This window comes from Lontra canadensis, unplaced genomic scaffold (genome assembly GCF_010015895.1).
Source record: "Lontra canadensis isolate GAN:19392208 unplaced genomic scaffold, GSC_riverotter_1.0 scaffold67, whole genome shotgun sequence".
NCBI lineage: Eukaryota > Metazoa > Chordata > Mammalia > Carnivora > Mustelidae > Lontra > Lontra canadensis.
Window position 1 is genome coordinate 2,473,242 of NW_022631061.1, and position 20,221 is coordinate 2,493,462.

The following is a 20,221-nucleotide window of genomic DNA, read 5'->3' on the forward strand; positions in this document are numbered from 1 at the left end:
AGGGGTGCCTAGGTGGCTCTGATGGTTGAGCCTGTGCCTTCCACTCAGCACAGGATCTCCAGGTCCTGGAACTGGCCCACATCAGGCTCTCTACTTAGCAGGGAGCCTGGTTCTCCCTCCCACTCTGCCTTTCCACTCCCCTCTTGCTCGTGCTCTCTCTCAAATAAATAAAATTTCTTTTAAAAATTAAAAAAAAAATCTGGGAAAATGCAAGCAAATTAAACCCAAAAGAAGTAGAACATAATAAATTTAAGAACAGAAATCAGAAGAATAGAAAATTTCAATGTAGCCAAGCTGGTTCTTTAGAAATATCATTAAAATGAATACACCTCTAGTAATACTGACCAGGAAAGGGAAAGAGAAAACACAAATTAACAAAATCAGAAATGAAGGAGGGGTTAACATTACAAACTTTAGAGATATTAAAAGGCAAAAGAGGACTTAATGGGCAAATTCTATAAAGGTCACAAAATACCAAAGCTTACTCAAGAAGAAATAGAGTGATTAATCTGAATAGTCCTATATCAATCAATGATATGCAACTTATAATTTATTTTTTTAAGATTTTATTTACTTATTTGACAGAGAGAGATCACAAGTAGGCAGAGAGGCAAGCAGAGAGAGACAGAGGAGGAAGCAGGCTCCCCGCCAAGCAGAGAGCCCAATGCGGGACTCGACCCCAGGACCCTGAGATCATGACCTGAGCTGAAGGCAGAGGCTTAACCCACTGAGCCACCAAGCACCCCGCAACTTATAATTTAAAATCTTCCCATCAAAACAAACAAACTCTCCAGATTCAAATGGTTTTACTAGTGAATTCTCCCAAAGCATTTAAGGAAAAAATAAAACCACTTCTAAACAAACTCTCAGAAAAAAAAGAAGAGGAAGAAAAACAACCAAGTTGTATTTTAAGGCCAATATTATCCAGCTACCAAAACCAGACATTATATAAAAGAAATTTACACACAAGTACCACTCAGGAACACAGAAAAATCTTTAAATGTTAGGTAGTCAAATGCAGTAATATATAAAAAGAGTAATAATGCATTATGACCAAAGAGGTGTTTATATCAAAAATTCAAGGTGGTCATTTTTCAAAGTGGTTTACATTTAAAAAACAGTCAATAGAATTTTAGAAGACTAGAAATGAAATATAAGATTATCTCAATAGATACATAAAAAGCTTTGACCAAAAAATCAACACCATTCATAAAAACTCAGCAAAATAAGAAGAGAATTTCCTCAACCCAGTAAAGAGCATCAATGAAATACCCACAGCTAAAATCATATTTACTGTGAAAGAGTGAATGCTCTCCCCCAATATGAAGAAAGAATAAGGCCCATATATTTGCTCTTATCCCTTTTATTCAACATTAGAACTAGAAGTTCTAACTACCACAATCAAGTAAGAAAGAAAAAAATAAAAGGCATACAGATGGGGAAAAAATTGCTTTTATTCATATGCAACATGATTATGAATGGAGAAAATCCTAGGGAATCTACAATAGTTACTAGAACTAGTAAGTGAGTTTTGTAACTCAAAATTTATTTTGTAACTCAAAAGCTATTATGTTGTAGGACACAAAGTCAATATTAAAAAAATCAACGCAAAAAATCAACTGCATTTCTACTTATTAATAATAAATAACTGAAAACAAAAATCAAAAATGAAAACACTAAAAAATATTAAATACTCAGGGATAAGTTTAAACAAAATACATGCAAGATCTGAATACTGAAAACAACCAAAACGGTCTAAGGGAAGTTAAAGATGACCTAAATTAGTGGATATACAGGTGTGAGCATGCTTATGAACGGATACATTCAATAGGGTAAGATGTCAAATCTCTTGAAAGTGATCTATAGAGTCAATACAATCCCAAATAAAATTCCAGCAGCCTTTCTTGTAAAAACTGACAAGCTGATTTCACAATTTATACGGAAATACAAAGGGCACTGAATAGCCAAAACAGTTTACCAAAGTAAGACAACTTATATTATCTGATTCCCAAGACTTAATATAAAGTTGCAACAATCAAGACAGTGTAGTATTGGCATACAGAAGGACTCACAGACCAATGGAACAAATTAGACAGTCCAAAAATAGATCCATACATATATGGCCAATTAATTTCTCACAAAGTTGTCAAGGCAAGTCAACAAGGACAATTTTTTTCCCAAAAAAAAGGGTGCTGAAACAACCAGAAATCCATATAACCTGAACCTGAACTCCTAATATCAGATACAAAAATTATCTCAAAATGAATTATTGTCCAAAACATAAGTTAAAACTATAAAACTTTCAGAAGACAACCCAAGGCATAGGGAGGGAGGGGGCACCAGTTCCTCAAGCCCCAGTTGCCATAAGGCAATGCACAATGGACTGGCTGATATCCTCATATACAGTAGGTTGCATTACTGGAGAGGAATCCTCAGTTTAGGGAAGCCAATCTATTATACAGAACCTATCCTTTGTTCCAAAGGAAGATACTATCACTTTCTTCCAAGACTATAAGCAAGCCTAACCTTTGCTCTGAAGGAAGACACTCTACCTACTTTTCAAAACTGTTCAACTTGGTATCAGTTTCACCCTGGGGAGTCCCTTTGCCTCTTCTATGTTGATTTATTTATTTATTTATTTATTTATTTATTTATTTATTTTTTATTTATTTTGGTCTGTCTTTCTCTTTCTTGATTTGCTCCCTTACTTTTATGGAACACATTTTTCATATATGGGAGGTAGAGTTTTTGAGACTTTATTCTACCTTTATTTTACCTCCATAGTTTAGTGATAGTTTAGCTACTGAATGCTAGTTTGCAAATAATTTTCCTTCACAATTTTGAAGGTACTGCTCTATTACCTTCTAGGTTTCAGTTAAGTTCAGAAAACTAGCATCACTGAAATTCCTGACCCTTTATGTATCACCTGTGTTGTTCCCCTTTCTGAAAGTCTGGGGGATCTTCTCTTTCACACAGGCTTTCAAAAGTTGTTGATGATATATTTGAAATAGTCTATTTGGGACTCTTTCAATCCAGAAATTAATGTCTTTAATTTTAGGAAAATGTCTGAATTATTCCACTGATGATTTCTTTCCATTTTTTCTGTTTTTTTTCTGGAACACCTTTCATTCAGATGTTGGACCCTAGGTTGGTCCTCCCATTTTCTTACCCTTTTTATTTTCCATCTCTTTGTCCTCTGGCTCAACTTCCTTCAAGATTTTCTCCAATTTATATTCTGATTTTTCTCTAGAGTATTTTTTCCTTTTGCATTTTCGTATTGGAGTATATAACTTATATAATAGTACAAAAGTCTTAAAGGTACAGCTCAATGAGTTTTAACACTGGGGCATCCAGGTAACACCCACATCACAACACAGAACATTTACAGCACTCCAGAAGGATCCTTGATGAGTTTTGCCTGCTTTTAAAATTTTTTTTAAGGTTTATTGATTTATCTGAGAGATAGAGAGCACATGCACAAGTGGAAGGGGCAGAGGAAAAGGGAGAGAGAATTTCAAACAAATTCCATGCTGAGTGCAGAACCCAACAGAGGACAAGATCTCACAATCCTGATATCACAACCTGAGCTGAAACCAAGTGTCAAATGCTTAACCAACTATGTCACCCAGGTACCCCTTACCTGAGCTTTAAAAATCAGTTTTATTGAGCTATAACTTTTATTAAGTTGTAGGATTGGATTTCTTTTGAAAAATGTATACAGTTGCATATCCACCACCACTGTGACATATAAAACATTACCATCACCCCAGAAAACTCCTTCCTGCCACTTTGCAGTCAGTCTCTACCCCCATGATGTATTCTTCTGTTCATATACCATAGTTTTGTCTGTTCTAGAATGTGACATGTATAGATCACTCAGTGTGTATTCTGGTGTTTCTTTCATTAAGAAAATGCTTCTGAGATTCAACCATGTTGTTGCATGTTTTTGCTGCTGAGCAGTACCTCATTATAAGGAAATGTTAAAATTTGTTTATTTATTCATTTCTCCATAGGCACTTTTCACGGAAAAAAAAAAGAAGTACAGCATATATTCTTTTCCCAAGCCTCACAGAATTTCCACTGAGGTTAGATCTAAAACTTCAAGACACAAAAAAAGATACAATCTACCATAAGACAGAGTCAAATGGTACAACATATAGCAGAATTAATGTTATTATCTAAAGCACATGATAACCTATTATTTACTATAAAATAAGTATATTTAAGAGCATAGAAAACGCACTAAAAATGAATAGATACAAAAAAGATTCAAAACTTCTAGCATTAAAAAAAAGTCATTGAAATTAAAAGCTCAATGAACTAGTAAGCAAATAGCAGATTTGACACAGATGAAAAGAAGAATCAAGAAACCAGAAGACAGAGCTGAAGAAATTGTCCAGAATGTAGCTTTTAGAGACAAAGTAAGTAAGCAAAGAGAAGAAATGCAGAGAATAGAAACAGATGGTCCATGATATGTCTATTATGAATTCCAAAAGGAAAAAAAGAGAAAATATCCAGGCGAGAATGACTAAGAAATTTCCAAAATCTAGGGACAATAACTATTTAAATAAATAAAAATAAGTCCACACCTAGAGACAAGGTAGTAAAACTAAAGAATGTTAAAAGCAATAGAAACAAACACTACAATAGCTTTTAAGAAAAAAAAAAAAAGACAGCTAACTTTTCAAGAGTTATGTTTCAGTGGAAACCTAGGTCAGTGAAATTATACCTTCGAAGTGCTAAAGGCAGGTGGGGGTGGGGGAACTGCAACATTGAATAGTATATACCAAACTAAACTATTCAAGTGTGAAGGCAATATAAAAATTTCAAGCAGAAAAAACTGATTATAAATGTAGGCACCACAAAATTTTAGTTGTGACCTCAGGCAAACGTGTAATTTCTCTAGGCCTTAGTTTTTTATCTATACAATAGGGAAAACAATATTTATCATCATAAAGTTAAAGACTAAATGTGATGTTAGCATCCTTCCTAGCAAATAAAGAGCAGTGAATCAATGTAAGCTATTATCTTTACTCCACACTCAACATTAATATAGAGGTTTAGAGCAGCTCATTTTTTCTCAAAAATAACAAGAAATCAACTGACCCAGTTTTCATTATAAACGCCCACAAGCAGAGCACCTGGGTAGCTCAGTAGGTTAAGTGGCTGCCTTCTGCTCAGGTCCTGATTGCTCAGCAGGGTGCCTGCTTCTCCCCCTTCCCCCACCCCACTCACACTCTCTCTCAAGAGCATGCTCTCTCGCTCTCTCTCAAATAAATATTAAAAAATAATAAGAAATAAATTCCTAGAAGCTGTACCATAATTTTAGTTACTCTTAACCATAATCTTGAAATATAGGGGGTTTCTAAAAAATCTCCTCTATTATAAATTAGAAGTTTCTAGGACATTTTTTTTTCCAAAAATGTTATTTATTTGATAGAGAGAGAGAGAGAGAGAGGAAAAAAAACACAAACGGGGAGGGGCAGATGGCGAAGACTGAGCCATGGCTGATCCCAGGACCTCGGGCTCAACAGAGTCACTCAGGGGCCCCCAGAAGTTTCTAGGACTTAAAATGTCTGGTTACATCTAAAAAAAGGCATGAACTGCTTTAAGCAATGTCATGCTTGACAATACTTCTCTTATTCTGAGATTATCACGTATTCAAAAATGAATTCAGCACCTTCTTACAGTATTTACTGCTGAACTGATCCAGTAATATTGCCCTATACAGAACGATCCAACTAGTACCTTCAAGGAGAGTTCTTTTCTCAAAGAGCTTTCCATGCTCAGAATGAGAAGAGCTCTGTTCAAGCTCATGCTCAGACCAAGAAGAAAGTCTCATTTGGTCCTACATAATTATGACTTACCTCTTTAAGACTCATATCTAGCCCTAACGAATCAAATAAAATCCTGGTTCCAATCTCTCCTCAGCTACATTACATCTACAGCCACACTTTCTTCTCTTCTGAACTACCATTCTCCCACAACACACACACACACAGAGCTTTCTCTCCCAACACACTTGGATTTTTATCTCATACCAAGACTAAGGCACATGTTTGGGAAAACAAAAACTAGCGTATACTAAGTAGCCTAAACTGCTTAAGAGATCACAAATAATTCTTTTGTCTCCACAGTTGTGGTTTTAAAATGAGAAAGAAAACATTTTTTTCAAACTAATTTTTTAGGATGAGCGAGTGATATCTAATTCAGTTATACTTATAATGTATGTGAAGCTTTAAAAAATATTGCTTTAAGCTATTTTCATTCTCACGCTTCCATAATTCTCTCAGAATGTTCCTTTTCCTTCTATGAGTTGCAAATTCCTGAAATATTTATTTCAAAAACACTGAAGCAGCCTCAACTACAGCGATGTGAACAAAATAATACAAGTTGGAACTGTGGTAGCAAAACAACAAATCAGACTTGATTTTAAGCATTTTGTATCATGTTGAACTCTACCAATGTTCAGCCTCTACATGCTTAAAAAAAAAAAAAGTTTATTGAAATCGCCAAAGTCCAGTCTATTTCATACAATGACTGCTATAAATCCAAGTAATTAAAAAAAACATAACCACAACTGCTCAAATTACCGCATTTTGAACTATGTTTTAATAGCAATAAATTAACCCATTATGTGAATACTAGTCACCAAAACAGTTTATTCTGAAAGCCACAATACTTCCTATTTCTTGATAATGGGTTATATGCTCAAGGACTGTAGCTTGCCATGAATAATGGAGAACAGGACTTCGTCACAAACTCAGACAACAGGAAAGTGTTGTAGCAACCAAGTCTTTTCATGTGTTTCCTTACCTAAGCTCACTTCTCAAATGCTTAGGGAACAGACAAATGACCGTCCGTACAAAATAAAAGAATCTAAAGCGATCATCCTAAGAGCTTAAGTTTCTAAAACAGTAGCCACAACAGTAATTTCTGCCCAGGTACTCAATTCTTTACAACACTGAGGCAGCCGACAATGTTTATACCTGCCATTCTGTGTCAAGATGGCAGCTTAAACAATATATTTTATCGTAAGTACTTAAGTACCCTTTTAACATAGAAATAACATTCACTGAATGTTTATTCCACATGAGGAAATATGATAAAAATGGCTGTCTAGTCATTATCTCCTTAATCCTCATCACATACTAAATAAAAATGGTTACCCCCATTTAATAGAAGAGGAGGCTGAGGCTTTAAAGAATTTAAACACCCAGCCTGGATTTACACCCGGATGTGTCTAAACTCAGAGCCTGCACTGTTGGGTCATCATACTCTACCGCTCAAATTCCTTCAAAATACATCAACTCCTTCAAAGTTATATAGCTAATCCAAAAATAAAAAATAAAAGTCTAGCTAGTAGAGATGAAATAATGTATTTTATTCCAGTTGCCTATATAATTATATACTACTATCCTTAATTTCAAGGTATTTGAATGATATTACATGAAACCTTTCAAAACCCTGTCTGCATCACATTACTTTACCAAGTAGTCTTTAATCAATTAATATTATCCTATCTATTCATACATTCATCATCCATTCTATACTATTTAGCAAACACCTACCCCATTTAGCAAACAACCATGTATATGGAAGGCCCATATTCACCAAGAAAAATGGAAGAAGGGAAAATCATCAGAAAGGAAAAGATACTTAAGTTTTAAGTCACTCACGGGTACAGAGAAATCAAAGAGAATGAAAGAACATGCTACTGAAATAAATGAAATGAAGTTGAAGTTATACAGACATGATTCTAAGTTACAGAAGCATTTATAAAAAATATCTTCATACCCAAAAAATTAGAAAGAATAATAATTTCAAACTAAAGCTCACTTTTAAAAAATAATGAAATCTTGCCATTTGAAATGACATGAGTATGCTGAGCGAAATAAGTCAAAGACAAATACCATGACTTCACTCATAGATGGAAGTCAAGAGACAAAAAACAAGCAAAGGGGGAAAAAGCTGAGGGGGAGGCAAAGGAAGAAACAGACTCTTACTACATAGAACAAACCTACGGCCACCAGAGGGGACATGGATGGGAGGATGGGGGAAACAGGTGGAGATTATGAAATGCACTTGTGCGAAGCACCAGTTACTGTGTGGAAGTGTTGAATCACTACTGTACACCTGAAACTCATAACACATTATATGTTAACTACTGAAATTTATTTTTTTTAAGATTTTTATTTATTTATTTGAAAGAGAGAAAGAGCACGAGCGGGGTGAGCGGCAGAGGAAGCAGATTCCTGCTGAGCAGGGAGCCTGATGAGGGGGCTCAATTCCAAGATTCCAGGATCATGACCTGAGCCAACTGCAGACACCTAACAGACTCAGCCACCCAGGTGCCCCTAACTAACTGGAATTTAAATAAAAACAAAAAATAAAAGTCACTTTCTAACAGGCTGCTTAACAGGAGCTTTTAGTCAACAATTATTAATGGACGATGAGTAATTAAGAATTACAAAGTTGGAAAGGGACTTAAAAGGTCATTTATTCCATCTCCATACCTTCAAATAGGGCCATAATCAAACCATCCATAGCAAAAGAAACAAAGACATCTAGTGGACATTAAACAACTCGCCTTGGAAAACACTCCTTTTGGGTTTTTTTTTTCACTCCTCTCACAATCTATGCCTTAAATTTTTCTAGCTAATGCCTGTATACACCTAAGTTACTAAGTATTCTAAGGCAGTATTTCACTAGGCCTACCAAATATGAGTATAGTTATCTACGAGAAAAAAGTGTTTGAAATAATGCTGAGTACATTAAAATATACATATTTCCATTTTATAAATGGAGGTTCAAAATTAGTGACATCATAATATAAATCAGTCCAGAAATGAGATATAGTCAGAGAAATTTAGGCTACTGGAATCTCAAATCATGCAGCAGAATTCCAAATTTCTCTGAAGACGAAACTAAGGCAAAGATGTTAATATTATTAATGGTCTACAAAAAAAAAAAACATTTTACGGCATTTAAGGAAGCCTCACTTAAAAGAATAATTGATGAATCCTTTTATAGAACAAATCATTATTTTGTAATATACCTACTGCCTTGAACTACCTGCTTAATATTATCAGGTAGTCACAGAACAAGGTCTCTCGTCAAACAGATATGACAATCCTGGCACATTGTTGCTACGCGGGAGGGAGGAGAGAAAGGTGTTCAGTCACTGGGCACTTTGGGTTTACCTCTGTTAAACTGCCTATTCCTCCCAAAAATCTTATAAATAGTATTACCATCTTTTTTTTTTTTTTTTTTTTAAGTAAGGAGACAGGTTGGGAAACTTGCCTGTGATTACATAGAAAATAAGCTGTAGTTCCAGAATTGACAACAGATGTATCTGACCCCTTCCACTATACCACAGTCAGTAAACGTTCCTTGGAGAAATGTTCTCTATAAAAGAATACCACTGTGCATGTTGAGAAAATAAAGTATAAAGTACTAATCTAAAGGATCCATAGGAGCTTTCTAATTTTACTGTGATATTTATACAAAATAGATAATAATTATCAGTTAAATGAACAAATATGAAGTTGTTTAAGAATACTCAATCGTAAGTTCTTGGCCTGGATTCTCTTCTCTTTAGTAACACATTAAGCTATAGGTTTCCTTAGTATTTTAAACTCTCCCATAGTAAATTGAAATTTAAGGGGGGGGGGGTGGAAGTCACACAACCTTGTGTTTTGCTGTCATTGAAAATTACTGAATTCTAATCTCAGCTTGACGAAACCATTCTTAACCCGTCCTAGCTTTCTACAGTGGCTATTCCAAATCTCCCCCATTCTCCTTTCCTAAACCCAATCTCCTCTCATCAATTGACCTTGATTCCTATTGACCTCTTAGAGATCATGAGTTTGAACTCTCTAACTTATAAATTATCTATATTCTCACTTCTCTCCTTTTCAGTGCCTCTCTCCTCCTGTCTACATCAGCACACTGCCTAGGATCACAGTGGGCACTTAGTTGATACTTACACAATATAACTAATTCTAGACTAATTCTTCCACCCTCCTCATCCCATCCTTCCCTAAATTTTCAGAGTCCTCTATCAGCTATCTCCTCTCTTTATTTTCTACATCTGCAAACATTTCCTCTTTATTGGCTCTTTCCCTAATAGTCTATCGGTCTTTAAAAAAACAAAAACAGAAACAGAAAACCTACAAACCCTTTTTAGTTACTGCCTCATCTGTTTCTTTTCTTCAGAATCAAACTTCTTTAAAAAGAGAAGTATGCCTGGAAATTTCATAGTAAGGAAGTACTGTCAAGTAAGTAGCATAATATCACAGCATTTTAAGAATCCTTAATTCTTTTTTAAAAGTTTATTTATTTAAGTAATCTCTAGACCCAATCGTGGGGCTTGAACTCACAACTCCAAGATCCAGAGTTGCTCACTCTACTGACTGAGCCAGCCAGGCACCCCAAAAACCCTTAATTTTCAAGATACATAATGAAATAATTACAGATAAGAAGATATAATATCTGAGTTTAGCTTTAAGATAATCCATTTGCAGGAAGGAGTAACAGAAGAAACAAAACTGGCTATGTGTTCATTCTTCAAGGAAAGTGACAACTACATGGGGAGCTCATTTTATTTTCTTTTGTATATGTATTATCAAGGAAAATTTTTAAACTTTTTAATCTTGTTTTTCAAGTAGCCTATGCTCGCATTTCTCTTCATTTTTGCAAAGAAGTTTAGAAATACTTTACAGCCACCAAATCCACTGGACATGTTTCAATCTTTACTTTACTTGCCCTCTCCGAGACACAAGATACTCTGGTCCATTCCTGCTTCCTTTTTTCCTCTCCTTTGTCATTTGTTAATGCATGCTCACTCTGATTCTTCTTCTCTGCCTCCCAACCTCTCAGTCTCATTTGTAGGCACTTTTCCCACTTCCTTTCAAACATGGTCCCATTTTCCTGCCCCAACACACACATGTGGGCACACATGCACACACACCCAAAATGCTCTTCCTTCCCAAGAGTTCCATATTAAAACTTTTCCTTTTTCATTTCCACGCAGTTCTCCAATGTGAGCTGATCCCCTCTCTCCTGTAATTTCAACTACTTACACACATGCAAATCCCCACCTCCAACCGTGAATGCTCTCTCCTGAGCTCCAGATCCAAATGCATCCTTACCTCAGGAATATCCCACAGGAATTTTAAATAAATGCTCAGAACTGAACAGACCTTTATCTTTAATTCCAACAAAACCCTGCTCTTCCTCCTCTCAAACAAATGGTTTCACTATCCTCACAAACGTCCTAGCCAGAAAATTAGAAATCATTTGTTTTAGGGTTCCAAAACTTTCTAGCCCCCAGCTAAAGTCATATCAATTTTATCCCTTAAATCCTTCTACAATCCCTGTCTACCATAACCTCAACTGCTTAGTTCAGATGTATCTTCATTTTTCTATTGTACCTTTTTTTCCCCTAAAACTGGTTTCCCTACACCACTCTATTCTCCCCTCTCCAAACTTCAGCTGGAGTTACCATTCTAAAATACAAACCCAATTAACACTACATTTGAAATTCTTCAATGGTTGCCCTATGTGGGGGAAAAAAAAAATCATGGTACCGAGTTCTCTTCTAACCTCTCCCCCAACTACATTGCAAGTACTCTAGGATTCAGGCATCAGAATGACCAGGATTCTCCAAACACAAAACTCTGGAATCTATCCTTTGCTTTTGTTGTGCCACGTGCCTAAAATCACTTTCCTCAGGGGCACCTGGATGGCTCAGTGGGTTAAGCCTCTGCCTTCATCTCTGGTCATGATCTCAGGGTCCTCTGATCAGGCTCTCCGCACAGCAGGGAGCCTGCTTCCCCCTCTCTCTCTGCCTGCCTCTCTGCCTACTTGTGATCTCTGTCAAATAAATAAATAAAATCTTAAAAAAAAAAAAAAGTCACTTTCCTCACCTTCTCTCCCAGTGAAACGTTAGTCAACTTACTTAGCTGAAGTCAAATGTCACATATTAGAAACTTCCCCCAATCTCCTTAGATAGGTCAAGATCTTTCTACCAATGGGTACAGAGAATGGCATCAGTGGTTGAGATCATGACTTAAATTAGACCCACCTCGGTTGAAATCCCAGGTTCAAACCTTATCAGCTAGGACTCTGAACAAGACCTCTAAGTCTGTTTCTTCAACTTGAAGTAACAGTAGCTAGGGATTTTTATGAGGATTGCATAATGGGCTACATGCAAAATACCGTACAGTGCCTCACTGAAATAAAGTATTCAATAAATACTATTGTTATATTACTGTTTATTTCCACTCTGGGCTCCTTTAGCAATTTGCACCTATCCCTATTGTGATAACATGACTGTTTGCTCAGGCAGAACACAGACTATCTTCTATTATATTTTTATTACCACTACCAGGCATAACACCTACAATATCATAGGTTCTTAACAAATCTTGAATAAACAAATAATATGCTTCCAACCCCTGTACTATATGCCATTAAGGCCTCAATTTTTTTTTTCCTAAGGGTCTTTTAAAATTTACTTTCCAACTCCTTGTACAAAAATGGTACTTTAAGTAAAATTTACAATCCGCCTCAATGTAATAGAGAAAAGGGATTTTGTAGTGGCCTTGTGTTGTCTTCTTGTTTAAAAAACACAAACAGGGGTGCCTGAGTAGTATAGTCAGCTAAGCATCTGACTCTTGGTTTCAGCTCTGGTTGTGATTTTCAGGGTCCTGCGATAAAGCCAGGAGTCTGCTTAAGAGTCTCTCTCCCTCCCTCTCTCTCTGCCCCTTCCCCTGCCCCCTCTTTAATTAAAAAACAAAAAACAAAAAACAAAAAAAACAAAAGAACTAACACACACAAAGTAAGCCCACTGTCCTATAAACAATTTTTCTAGATATTATATAAAATACTTAATTTCTAGGACAGTTATCTCCCTGTTGAAAAAATTCTAAAGGGTAATTAAGGCAGGTTTTCTAAATCTGTGCTGGCTTCCTTACCACCAGGACCTGAGCAAACTCTAAGGACTAAGGTGTACTGCAGAATATTTTTTTTTAAGTAGAACATGGCATTTTTCATTCTAAAAATATGCTCCTGAATAATTCTGAGTACAATGAAATACCAAAGAAAATAATTACTACTACCAACTGCTAAAAATAAAAAAAAGACAAGTCTGTGCTTTAAAATTCACTAGGAAAAAAAAATAACTAGGAAGTTAAAGTTAAACTAATCTTCAAAATAGAATCAAAATATGTGTAGGCAATATTCAAGCTAGTAAGTGGGGGTGTAGGTGTACTCATTTTGCAATCTTGACCCTCAATAAATAAAATGCAAAAGGCAAAACGGTAAAAAAAAAAAAATGCTACTATATAATAGCATGGTCTCTATTTCTACACTTGATCTTTAAGCATTAACGCCCTTTGAGTAATTATTAATGGGTTTAATATGCAAACACCTCTGAGCTACTTAAGAATAAATATAATTAAATACCTAGAAATAAACGTATTAGGGAAAGGAGAAAGGCCAGTCTAAAAAAACAAAAACAAAAACAGTTTCTCGGGTCTCACATCAAATGCGTGCCATACATACGGTTCGGCACCCAGAGGCAGCAACCTGGGAGGGTCAGACACGCCGCAGGCCCGAGGCCCAGCAGCTGGGGCGGCTGCTCATCCCTGAGACCAGGCGGGGCGGTGGCCCAGCCCCGTCGGGGTGGGGCCGAGCGCACTTAGCCGGGGCGGGTCAAACGGCAGGGCGGGAAGCCCAAGTCTCACCTCCACTTCCCTTTCCCAGCGCAGAGCCCAGTTCCGCGACCACCCAAGAGCCCCTGCACCACAAAGACAGATTTTTCTCTCGCCCGGTCCGCTTAAAGTTTATCGGTCTTTCCCAACGGTCAGGGCCGCCGGGCTTTGTAGTTCGCCGGTCCGGGCCATCCCGCCAAGGCCGCAAGCTTGTGGAGCCGCTAAACTACAATCCCCATAATACCCCGCGAGCCTCGCGCTCCCACTGTTCTCTACTTCCCCTCACGGTGCCCCAGGATGCGTGCCGCCGCACTGCCGTGGCAGCGGGAGACCGGGTGTGGCTGTCAACCTGAACACCCCACCACCTGCTCTCCTGTTTGCGCCCGTCTCCCTCTGATCCATTACTTACGTGCCGCAGGTCGGCCCGCCGTTGGTGAGGCGGTCCGGGTGGGGGTAGGGCACCGGCCGCCGCCGCCGCCGCCGAGTCCGTTAGTTCCCTACGTGCGTGAAGAGGCGGTGGCGGCGGCGTACGGTTGCCATGGCAGCCGCAGGCCTAGCGAGCGGTGGGGGGAGCGCGGAGGCGCTAAGTCACTCGGGGGAGGAGCCTGGGAACCCCACCCGGGTGAGGGGGAAGGGAGGCGTAAGGGTGCGTATGGAAGAGGGAGACGGTGACATTGAGGAGGACGAGTGACTAACAGAACTCGGGTACTGCCCACTGAGCCCTGCCGCGGCAGCGTCCAATCCGGTTGGCAGGACGCGTGTCCTGTGCCATCGGCTGAGCGCGTTGGTGCCCGCTCTATTCTGAGAGGTTGCCTATGGCGTCAGAGGAAGGAGCGCCTGAGCGGCTCAGCGCCCGGCTCTTTAAAGGTCGTCCGGTCCGGCCCCTCCCCCGCCGCCTTTGCGGGCATCCCTCGCTGGCTCTGGAACCGGAACCACCCTTTCTGGGGTTTTCACCAGGAAAACCGAATTTGCAATCTTTCACACCTTTCTGCCACTTTGAGGAGTGGGATGGAAACGAATCCTTTAGTAAGGCGTATGCGTACGGCCTAAAGGATTATTAAGGACGTTTGAGAACTTGTAAGTGGCACTGATTTCGGCTGAATTTTTGATGTGTCATACTTCCGAAGTAACCGTTTATGGACTCTTCCCGAGACCCGTCTCAGAGATGCAGTGCCGCAGAGACAGGTTGAGCGCGTGGGCGTCTAAAACCCGCTTCTCGGTTCACGTCCTGCCCTTACACTGGGTAGCTGTTGACCAGGGGCAGTTTACTTACACGCTCTGATGCTGAACATTCTAACCTGCAAAATGGAGATGATGTCTAGCGCACCGTGCTTGTGAGAAATAAAGGCACGGAGACTGGTGGAGCGCTGTAAAACAAAGACTGGCATTCAGTTATTTACTCCTTTGTGATAAGAGTCAGGAGTGGTAGCCTGGAGGTGAGGGTGGGTGTGACTGAAGAGGGAGTTTTCTGTAGTGATGGAAAAGCTCTACATCCTGCTTAGGGTTTCGGTTATAGAGGCATGTGCATCTGCCAAAACTCATGGAATGGTACGTGTAAAATCTGTACATTTCACTGTGAGTAAATGAACCTCAAGAAAAGAACATAAAAATAATTTCAGTCTTAGCAACTTTCAAATACACAACACAGTGTTGTTAAATTTAGTCACCAGGCTGTACATTACATCCCCAGGACTTATTCTGTAACAGAAAATGTGTATGGGGTACCAGGGTGGCTCCGTCGTTAAGCATCTGCCTTTGGCTCAGGTCATGGTCCCAGGGTCCTAGGATGGAGACCCTCATCCCGCTTCCTGCTGGGGTGGGGAGGGAAGCCTGCTTTTCCCTCTCTCCCTCGCCCCACGTATGTTCCAGGTCTCAGCTGTCTCTCTCTCTGTCAAAATCAGTAAATAAAATATTTAAAAAGAAAATGTGTACCCTTTGACTCCCTTCATCACCCATTTCACTCCACTACTCCCACCCCCACCTCTGGCAACCACCAATCTGTTCTCTGCATCTGTGAGACTATAATTAGAAATGTAGACCCTAATAGAGACCACAGAGATGTTGTCCAATCTCCAGATTTTGCAAATGTGGAAAATGAGACCTAGAGATTTAAGTAAATAGAGGAAGTGTGTGGGGGGGTGGATTACTCTGTCGTTTTCTACCAATAAATGTCTCTTGAGAAATTGTGATTTAAAATAGCAAGCTACTTATGTGTATGTCATCCAGTTCTCAGTCTGGGTCACCTTGTCTACAGAAATTTTGTCGAAATAGACTCAAGTCCCTTTCCCACCTCCTGTGGAAAGGCCAATGTTCTCTCCAAGATTGTACATTCCCCCCATCACCAGAGTGGGAGGGAGGCGGTTACAATCTCGGGGTCATTTCTGGCTCTGAGTTCTTATTTTTCTCTGAACACATGGACTCTCATATCTCACCTTTGCAACTCTTTTCTCTCCTGCTACACACAGCTTGGAAATCAAACCCTTTTCTTTGGTTGTTTGTATAGCAGGATCCTCTGAAGGTTTGGAGCAACTGGAGTTTTAAATGAAGGCTGCCAATAACCTAACCTAGGACTCCCTGGTCTTGGAAGGCCTTCAGTATCCCAATGGCATTGGTATCCACCAACTCCCTTTTTTTTTTTTTCCCCCAGCAGAAAACTGCAACTCTGCACTAACCACCATCTCCCTGGTCCCATCTCTCTCTCTTCCTCTTTTCTCTCTTTACACAGTATCTTTCGTTATATCTGTCTCCTAATCTATACCTTCAGGACTACTTTCCCTTCGTAAACTGTTCATTAAAGTATTTTCCTACACAAAGTACTTGCCCCAAAAGTAACTCTAGTGCTGGCTATTAAAATCATGGGTTTCAGCTCCGTATATATCTGCACATTCTATTTGATTCAGCCCAAAGTATACTCGGTAGATATTGAGCTTATGCATATGACCTGTCTAAGATACCTGCACAATGGTTTCAATTATGAAAACTATTCAGTATAAATGAGGAAGCATTCGACAGTAGCTGGAACCCGATGTCTAAGAGAAAGAAAAACTAAAGTCTCTGTGATCCTAGGTAATACTGTGCAGAAGTAATCACGGCCTTCAAGCAATAAAATCCAGAACCAAATCTGAGTCAATACTTAATAGCAATAATGACATCCTTAAAGAAGCAACACCTGGACTTGTCACCTCTAGCAATCAGATCACAACTCTGCATACATAATGAGCATATAAATAGTCTCCTTTACTCCCGGAGAAGGTGATACTGATCTGCTATCAGCCGAACACCTGTTTTTGTAGTAGGGTTGATAGGCTCACCTGATCCATCTATCCCTCATCTAATTTCCCTTGTGACCAGTCACTTGTACTTAGAAGGCAGCTGGCCAGGGTTGCAGTGCAGACTACGGCCATGAAGAAGTCTGCAAATCCAAGGTCCCAGTGCATAACCCTCCTTGTTTTTTGAAGTCAGGATCCCAGAGAAGCAGCTCAGCAGGACAAACCACTTAATGAGAATGATGACAGCTGCGAAAGACAACAGCTGCCTTCAAGCAGGCCGAAGGAAGATGGTCACACGAAGGAAGACCGTGAGCTACGGAAGCAAGGCCTTAGGAAACCTAGCATGGCTATGGACAGTTGGGAAGGAATGAGGAACGACAATTGTTTCTTGTTTTCATGGGAGACTTTGGGTCAGTTCAAGTAATAAATACACTGTGCAAATCTGAAAGTAATAACAGATGCATCTACATAGACAATATGGTCATGAGCCATTGCCCTCATTAAAGAGACTTAGAACATCTAGGGGCATCTGGGTGGCTCAGTGGGTTAAGCATCTGCCTTCGGCTCAGGTCATGATCTCAGGGTCCTAGGATGGAGTCCCACATGGGGCTCCCTGCTCAGCAGGGAGTCTGCCTCTCTTCCTTCTCCCTCTGCCCCTCCCCCACCTTGTGTTCACACTCTTTCTCTCTAAAGTAAATAAAAATCTTAAAAAAAAAAAAAAAGAGAGAGAGAGAGAGAGAGAGAGACTTAGCACATCTGGTTCTGAGTTTGACATTTTTCTTCAGTTCTCAGGCTTGGCCGCTCCAGCATTTGACTTTGCTGGCTACCCTCCTTAGTGGTTCCCGACCTTGGCTTTCCCCCAAGCCTGCTTCACTGTGTTATTCATCAGCTCTTCTACCTGTTCCTTACTTGTGGAAATAGCTCCCAACATTCAGTCAACATACCCTCTCCATTTACAGGGTCTCATCTCTCAGCCTTGGCTGACGCTCAGATTTCCCTTACTAGTTCTGATCCCCAAACTGCAGTACAGCCCCGAGCATGCTGGGCAGGTCCTTAACCTTGCTCTGTAGAATGTTGTCTTCACCTGGGATGCTATCCCCCTACCCTAAATTCTACCTATTCTGCAAAAACTAACTCGGGCCTCGGCAGGAAGCCTCTCCTGGTCATTCCTGCTCACAATCGTATCATCTTGCTCTGTACTTACAAAATTTCCTGCCTTTATCACCCACTTAGACGACTAGCTGTAACGGCCTAGTGGCAGCTATCGTGTTGTTTACTCATTGGCTTTTGTCTTTTCTCCTCACTGGATTTCAAGCTCCTCTGATGTACATTTCTGGGTATTTCCAAACACTTCTTTATAATAACTTTCATATAAGGACACAATATTTTTGACTGATGGCTCCTTAACTTTTCTCCTGAGTTAAACCTCCTCCTTTCTCATAGCTCTCCCCATTCTAGTGCTATGAAGGACATTTACAGCCTCCTACTATGAATATCCCTGAAGCTATGGAAAAGTATGGGCTCCCATGTGTATTCAGTGGATGGGTTTCTTGAGAGGCAGTTCCTCGAAGACTCTTTTGGTATGGAAGGAGTTCAGAAGGTGAATGGCACTGAATTCCAATGCTCAAAGTCACTACTAGGTCCTAGAGCAAAGTTTAGTAGGTCATGAAATCAATTTCATGCATCCTATCCAGCTTTTGAATATTTAAAATGGGCTTGGGTAAGATAGAGTAGCGTAGGGCAGAAGCAAACAGAAGCTCTAGGAACGACATGCAGAGTGTATGCACATAGTTCTGGCCAAGTACTAGACAGCAGTCAATGAACTTCCAGCTTCAAAACTACCCCCTCTCTACTGCTTTGTGTTGGTGGAGCTGGAACTAGGCAACCCACATTTCTCCTTTGTCTGCAGGCTCCTGGGTACACTAGGGAAGAGCACGAGGCTGGAAGAGGAGGAAGCCACTAGCTCACAGGGTCGTTTCCTGTTAGTCTACTATCAGCATCACCTCAGCAATGGCCTTTTAGCCTGGTGGCAGTGATTTCTGTCTCCAGCTTCTAGTGGCACTTCCAGAACCAGCCTCAGGATACCTCTCCTCCCCCCACCCAGATTTACCTGTATGAGTCACATGTGCCTTTCTTCAAACGTCTGGAGCCCTCATCCCTGGTGCTTCTCCTTAGGCTGCTGGGTTCTGAGAACCCCACCCTCCTCTCCACTCTTTGATCTCTGGCCCCAGAGGCAGTTGCTGCTTTGCAGTCATTACTGACATGTTCCTCCAGCATTCTTTTTCAATTTTTACAGCCCTCCAACATCTATTTAATTCCCTCTGCTAAATTCTTTCTCTGAAATACTTCTTCTGGTGTCTTTTTTTAAAGATTTTATTTATTTATTTGCCAGAGAGAGCGCGTGAGAGCGCCTGAGCACAAGCAGGGGGAGTGGCAGGCAGAGGGAGAAGTGGGCTCCCCACTGAGCAGGACTTGGGACTTGATCCCAAGACCCTGGGACCACAATCCGCAACCTGAGCTGAATGCAGATGCTTAACCGACTGAGCCTGAGCCGCCCAGGCGTCCATACTTCTCTGGTTTCTTTTCTCCTGACTGGTGGACCCTGACAAATATGGATTGGGAAGTTAAACATTTCCTGCTGTGAATTTTCAGTCCAAAAGGTTTAAGATGACTTAAATGCCAAGGGGCCAGCCCAACCCTGTCTGGGGGGCTCTGTATCTCAGGTGTGCAAAGAGCAGAGACACAAGGAGGTGGCTGTCACTGTCAGACCCCAGGCCTACCAAGCATGACCTGTAAAAATCATTGCCAATGAGCCGACAGCTGTCTCCCACAGTTTGGCAGGATCCTTGACTTTAATCTGGAATCCGACCTCTCGGATATGTAGAAACTCAGCTTTTTAGCTTGCTGCCCTTTTACTCTTTTTTGCGAGTGGCAGAAGGCAGAAGTTACTGGGGAAAAAAAATCAAGGAAGTGTACCAGAGACCTGATAAAGTGGGACTTAGCAAGTCGAAGAAAAGGATGAAGAAGATAGATTTCCAGTGTGTACTTTTTCTCTGATGATGCCTTTTCTCATAGGTGACAGGAGGAGGTAATAGGCAAGAGAAGGAAAGGAAGAACCTTATCCCGATGTTTCCGCCAAATCCAGCCCAAATGAGTCTTTTGCTCTCTTTTATTCATGAACTTACTTACATACTTCTGCTTCAGTGCTCCCATTAGAAGGGAGACACTTTTTAA

The 20,221-nt window shown here is 40.0% G+C and overlaps 1 protein-coding gene across 5 annotated transcripts in view; it reads right to left on the bottom strand.

Moving 5' to 3' along the window:
- KATNAL1 (katanin catalytic subunit A1 like 1) overlaps positions 1-14,224 on the bottom strand; it is a 73,361-nt gene extending 59,137 nt beyond the window's left edge. The window contains exon 1 of one of the 5 annotated variants that reach the window (XM_032879987.1): positions 14,128-14,224. The gene's annotated coding sequence lies outside the window, so the exon portion shown is untranslated. Of the gene's footprint in view, positions 1-9,075; positions 9,106-13,547; positions 13,675-13,751; positions 13,944-14,127 lie in introns of those variants that run through there. The other 4 variants (XM_032879990.1, XM_032879989.1, XM_032879991.1 and 1 more) reach the window with 4 other exon arrangements.
- Between the last annotated feature and the right edge of the window lie 5,997 nt (positions 14,225-20,221).